The sequence below is a fragment of the Triticum dicoccoides genome, chromosome 4A (assembly GCF_002162155.2).
Source record: "Triticum dicoccoides isolate Atlit2015 ecotype Zavitan chromosome 4A, WEW_v2.0, whole genome shotgun sequence".
Lineage (NCBI taxonomy): Eukaryota > Viridiplantae > Streptophyta > Magnoliopsida > Poales > Poaceae > Triticum > Triticum dicoccoides.
Window position 1 is genome coordinate 591915604 of NC_041386.1, and position 6000 is coordinate 591921603.

Sequence of the window (6000 nt, forward strand, 5' to 3'; positions counted from 1 at the left end):
CCGCTCTAGGCATTGCAGCGAACAACATGCGGGCACCCATCCGCTCCCCAGCCGCCGGCCATGCCCGGACAAGCTGTGGCGAAGAATACTCGGAGAAAAGCGGCGCCGCGTTAACTTCGATGATGTAAGGCACCATACCAGCTGGGGTTCCGAGCTGCTTGGTGGTGTAGTAGTACAGAGGCTTGTAAGGCTCCAGCCACAGCGCCGTCTATACTATGGGCACTCCTGTTTGGCGGTGTCCGCCATGCCCGCGCCGACCGCCTCGTCCGCCACGACCTGCACGCCCATTGCCACCACCAGAACCACCGGCGGCCAACCGCTTCTTGAGCTTCTCCTCCTTTGCGGCCTTCGCTTTGCCGCGACGAGTTTGTCGCGTCGTAGAGCTGATCTTCTGGGCGAGCTTGATGCTCGGATCCTCCGGCACATCCACCGGCTCCATCTCCGACAGGTTCTCCGATGATTCCATGCGTCGGTGGCGGATGGAAGGAAAGGGTGGGAGATAAGAGGGGAAGTGGGCGGAGAGCGGCGGGGAATGGAAGAAGAGAAGCGGGGGATTTTGGCGCGGAAACAGTGCGTGATGCTATAAAAGTGTGAGCTCCGCCTTCCTTTTTGGCGGGCAGGGGGTAGATAGCGACGTTTCTCGTGTCCGAACTCCCGGAAATCCCCCCCCCCCACACACACATTTGTCTTGCGGGGGAAATCGCATCTAGACCGCGCCACAGATCGATACAGGCCCGCGTTGGATGGCTTTCGCGGTCCGGATGGTTGCGGGAGGTTTGCGGGTCGGCGTTGGAGATGCCCTTACACATGGGATCAATATACTTCAACACTACCCCTCATGTCTACCCCTAATATTACTATTTTTAGTACTGCATTGTCATGTACTCATGGTCTTGAACTCAAGAGCGCTTGGTTCCGATACTAGATTCATGCTTCCGTCAGTTCATCCAAAAGTCAAAAATGATGGAGTAAGATGGGCAATATACCTCGACATTCATTCTCAAAAAAAAAAACTATCTTGACATTTTGAAATCGTGAACATGTAGAGGAGAGATATACGTATGTTCACTAAGAAATAAAGTAAGAAAGAGAACAGATCAAGCTAACAATTGTAACCGACCTATGATCGTCAACTCTAACCCAACTCTTTGCAAGACGACAACCATGGGATCTTAGGGAAAGCTAATAGTTGCTTGACAAGAAAAACATCGATCCACCATGGGGACTTGCAACGACAGCCAAGGCATGTCTCATAAGCCCATGACTACGAAGTCGTTTAATCAGTATTAAAATTATCTTGTAATTGCGAAAATTGCTTTTGGAGGCCTCCATTTGCAATTTTGAAAATTCATATTTCTATGTTTCAAAAAATTTTGAAAAAAATATAGATATACATGAAGGCATAATGTATGTGTGTTAATTTTCAGGACGAAATACGTTGAAATGAGGATTGTGTAGAAAAACAAATTTGGGGCTTTTCAGCACATGATACTATTCATGCTCAAAGTCCATTAGTTTGCTTTTTTTGTACAGGTCTCATTTCAAGGTATTTCATTCTGGATTTTTACACACATATACATTTCGCCCTTGTATACTTGCATATTTTTTCAGATTGTTTTGAAACTGGAAAGTTTAAATTTCGTTTTTTTCAAAAAAATCAGGCTCCATGGAGCCCGTCACCAAGATGCCCCACTATTATAGTTGTTGCTTTGTTTACCAAGGTTGTATGTGGGTATCCCCCCACAAAAAAAGGGTTTATGTGTGCATAACTAGTAGTTTTTTGTTTGGGGTTGACTTGTGCATTCTTGGAGACATAACAAAAAGGTTTAACATCCCTAAAAAAAGGGTTAGCATATTATCTGGGTTTTGAAATTATTTTGTGTTCTAGTTATTGACGATTTTATATTACTGGATCTAGAAATGCAATATTGACAGTGTGTAGTATAGGAAATGCTATTGCAATTTTTCGTCTATGGATTATACTGCAAATCGCAGTACACAAAGTGTGCAATTTTAGCATAACATTGATGCAACTTTTAGTCCACAAGTTATTTATGTAATAAGGCTAGTTAATTGTTGCTAAAAATATGTTATGCTGAATTTACCTTTTACTTTATGCAGAAAAAGAGTGATGAGAGTAACTTCTTGCAGGTGTAGCCGACCCTCAGTGATACTTCATCTTGTCTGATAGGCAACTAGTCTCACTAATGGCATTAAAGTCACCACCAATAAACTGATCTTTTATGCATGTCGTCATATCCAACTCAAGACATTTAGAGGCATCCATTTGATGAACACCCTTTGATCGTGCCCGTGTCGCTGCTGCAAGGTTCTAGGGCCTGTTTGGTTGGTCGCATCATTTTTTAGCATTATGGGAACCTAGCCGATAGAGGCTATTTTAGGTGATACGAGTTATGAGCCATGTTTTACACGTTGTTTGGCTTCCGTATTGCCTCTCCTCGCATGGGAGCAGAAACACAAGCACCACCTTTTGGTTGCATCTCTGTGCTTGCCAGATGCAACATTCCACTGTTTGGTTAAGTGCGCACAATGGTTACTCTCACCTCTTATTCACATGATGAACTTATCTCATACCATCACCACTAAACAACTTCGACTATGAACGTGAAAATAGAAAGCTTACAACATGAGAGTTGTGTGGAACAAGGAGATGAAGTTAGTGGTCAAAGAAAATTTCATACGGTCGACCATTTCCGATGAATTTGACAAAACTTGTCTCATATAACAAGCATGCATGAACATGTTAGTACAATACAACAGGATCATCACAAAAACGTTTGTGAAACAACAAGATGGAGATACACCTCAAAGGAAATTTCAACGGTCGACCATGTGCGATGAATTTGGCAAAAAATCATCTCTAGAGGTTTTAAACACGAACACAAAACCGAAGATTTACGGTCAATAAAAAATAGGAACAGATCACGGGAATGGAATCACAACTCCATGTACATTTTTCCGTTTATAGGTTATCTCGAATTGAAACACCGTTGTACGATTGAAAAGGATCAGATGAAGGAGATTAAGGTGGTCAAAACTAAACATGTGGAAAGGGCTTGTACCCAGCCGCACCATAGCTTTTATGCGCCCCCTTGAGTCTAGCTCATTGGAAACGACCGACTCAGCCGCTCCTCCGATGCTAGGGCGAGGGTTGTTTTAAGGAGTGTGTGATACATGTAACACGGACACAACCAAAGGGGTGAAATATGATCCACTGAAGCTTGATCCATTGGGTGTGGGTAGCCAAACAAGACACTACAGACTCGGTGTAATAGCGATCGGAATCACAAGCAATAAGGGCAACTCCAAACACGGATCACTTAATATCTATAAACACTTCGAGTCATCCAACGCTAGTCACCAAATGTTCGATGACTGGTCTGGGCGTCCAAATTTACTCAAATCGCCCTCAAACTAGGGGGGGGGGTTAAGGGAGTCTAGATGTCCACTGGACCCACTCTTCGTTGGTCCATATCTCCCCAACACATACACTGGCCGCCGCACACCACCACGCCTACGACCGCCGCTATGGGCAAGAAGTCTGATACCGAGAAGTGGCCGCCCGCGCGCGACTCTGAATCTAGGGGCAGCTCCCTAAACCAGGTGCCGCTCTGGGTGTTGGTTCCCCGGCAAGTGGACTGGGTGCTGCTCTCAAGGGAGAAGGTGTAGACGTTTGACAAGAGCCGAGCCGAGGAGGAGGCCGCCCTCATTGCCGAGGAGGAGGGGATCACTGCTGTGTGTTATAGGTCGTGCAAGAGGATCCTGCCCTAGATGAGTACCCGGATGAGACATTTTGATGACTCTTGTTGGGTGACTAAGAGCATCTATATCTGGACTCCTCAAACGCCCCCTATACGTCTGGGCAGACGGTCGGCCACAAAGTCACGACCCAGATGCACCTCTCGTACCGCCCCTATATGTTAGGGCTGATCGGCACCCCTCATATCCAGCCAATATCTGAGCGGATATGGGGAGGTCCGGACGCGCCCGTGTGCATCCGACATGTTGGATCCGGCCCATGCTAGCCTACCCCCAACCTCACATATACGTCCCTATCCGCATCCCGGTTGAAACCCTAGCCAGTCCACTCCACTCCACTCTACCCCAAGCTCCTTTCCGGCCATCTTAGGCTTTCTCCAGCACGGCGAGCAGCGGATCTGACTCCAAGATCTCCAGATCCATCGACTGGGACCTCGTCCCATGCGGGGACGAGGAGGAGATGGTCGTTCGCATGGATCTTCGCTGCTCTCGGGAGGAGTGCAACTGCCCGTGAACGGACTAGATCCGTCGAGGATCCATTGCGTCCACGCAAATGGCACTTGGATCCACCGGCCACCGGGGCCCGACCGGGGCCTCGCTAGAAGCAGCGACCACAGTTTGGCATCGCGGCTCCAGGGTGGCGGCGCAACCCCTTCGGCGGCGCCTCGTCCCCGCAACATCGCGCTCTGAGTTGGAGGTCAATGCCGGTATGGGTCATGGCCCGTCCGCTGCGGACGCGCGGCGTGAACGCTGTGCGAGGCAAAGGGCTAGGGATGCCGTGCCAACCGTAGAGGCTGATGCCACGGAGGCGGCACCGCACACCGCCTTGGACAAGGAAGCCTTTTGTGCCCGCATCGCCGAGAAGCGACAAAGGGAGATAACACGCGCTCTCGCAATGGAGCAAAGCCGGGCGTCCGTGCCATGGCCGGATGGCCCCCAAAGAGGAGGAGGAAGCCAGTGATGGGTTAGACAACTCCGACAGTGAACAGATCCGACACAATCCATTTTGCGTCTTCGAGCGCTAGTTCCACAACAAAGACGACAAGGGCAACAACAAGGGCAAAGACAGCACTGGGTGAACTTTCGCCACAGCTTTAGTATGAAGAACATGACAAAATTCAGTAGTCTGATGGCATGTATGTTGTAGTAAAGCATGCCAATTTTTAGTAGTCCGATAACATGCATCATGAAGCAGTCGAACGATATGTGTGGGATTGAAATGTATTACGTGAGTTAAGTTTACGTTGCATGTGATTGTGTGGGTCCGAGGATTTTCTAATGAGGTACCCGGCTGTGGACCCCGACAAATGAGGGATGACCCGTTATTGTTTGTGTACACATAGTTAGGTCCGACTGTAGTTGCTCTTACATCCTGCCAGTTGTACACACACACGTCTGAACATGTTCATGATTTTTTTTGCGAAAATGATCAAATCTATTATAAGAGTTCAGCGGAATTACAAAATATCTCTAACATAACAAAAATTACATTTAGATTTTGAGACCATCGAACGACCACAGTTGGCGCCAGAACGAATCACTCACGCGTCGCTGTCGCCACTCGCCTTCCGGAGCCGACTTGACCTTGTCGATGACAGCCGGAAAGTCTTCATGCACGTGCCCCTAAGGAGCAAACGCTCTTGAGCAACAGTCGTCGCCATTGAACCCTTATGTAGATCGAAAGCATTTAACATCAAATCTCGCCACATAACGAGAAACCTTAACCTCATAGTCCCAAGGAGACAATATGAACCTACGTCGGAGCTCCCTCGACTACGTGCAGACGGACAAACTCGAGGAGAATCGAGCCCAGAAGATAAATTCGATGAAGAAGCGTTGTCATTAGTCCCAGCGCTACACCCTCGAGGACTAAAAAACTCTAAAATATAAGTACTAACCGGAGGGGAGGCACCAGGATTCCCCCACCGTCACCGGAGCGGCATACAGGTGGTAGACGAATCGACGGGCTGGTCGGTGAAGTTTGAAGGAGGAGAGTTTGTCCTAGCCGCCTAGGGTCAGGGGAGGAAAAAGAAGAGGAAATCCGCAGACGTTTGATTCCATCCGTTTGCCGAATTGCGTTGAATTTGCCCTAAGAGCAGCTACAGGCGTGGGCGCTGATCGGACACTCCTTAAATCTTCGTCGTCCATATCCATGTATCTTATATTCAACCTATATTTGAACGCACTAGACAACAAAGATGTTTGAAGCCGATTTGAGAC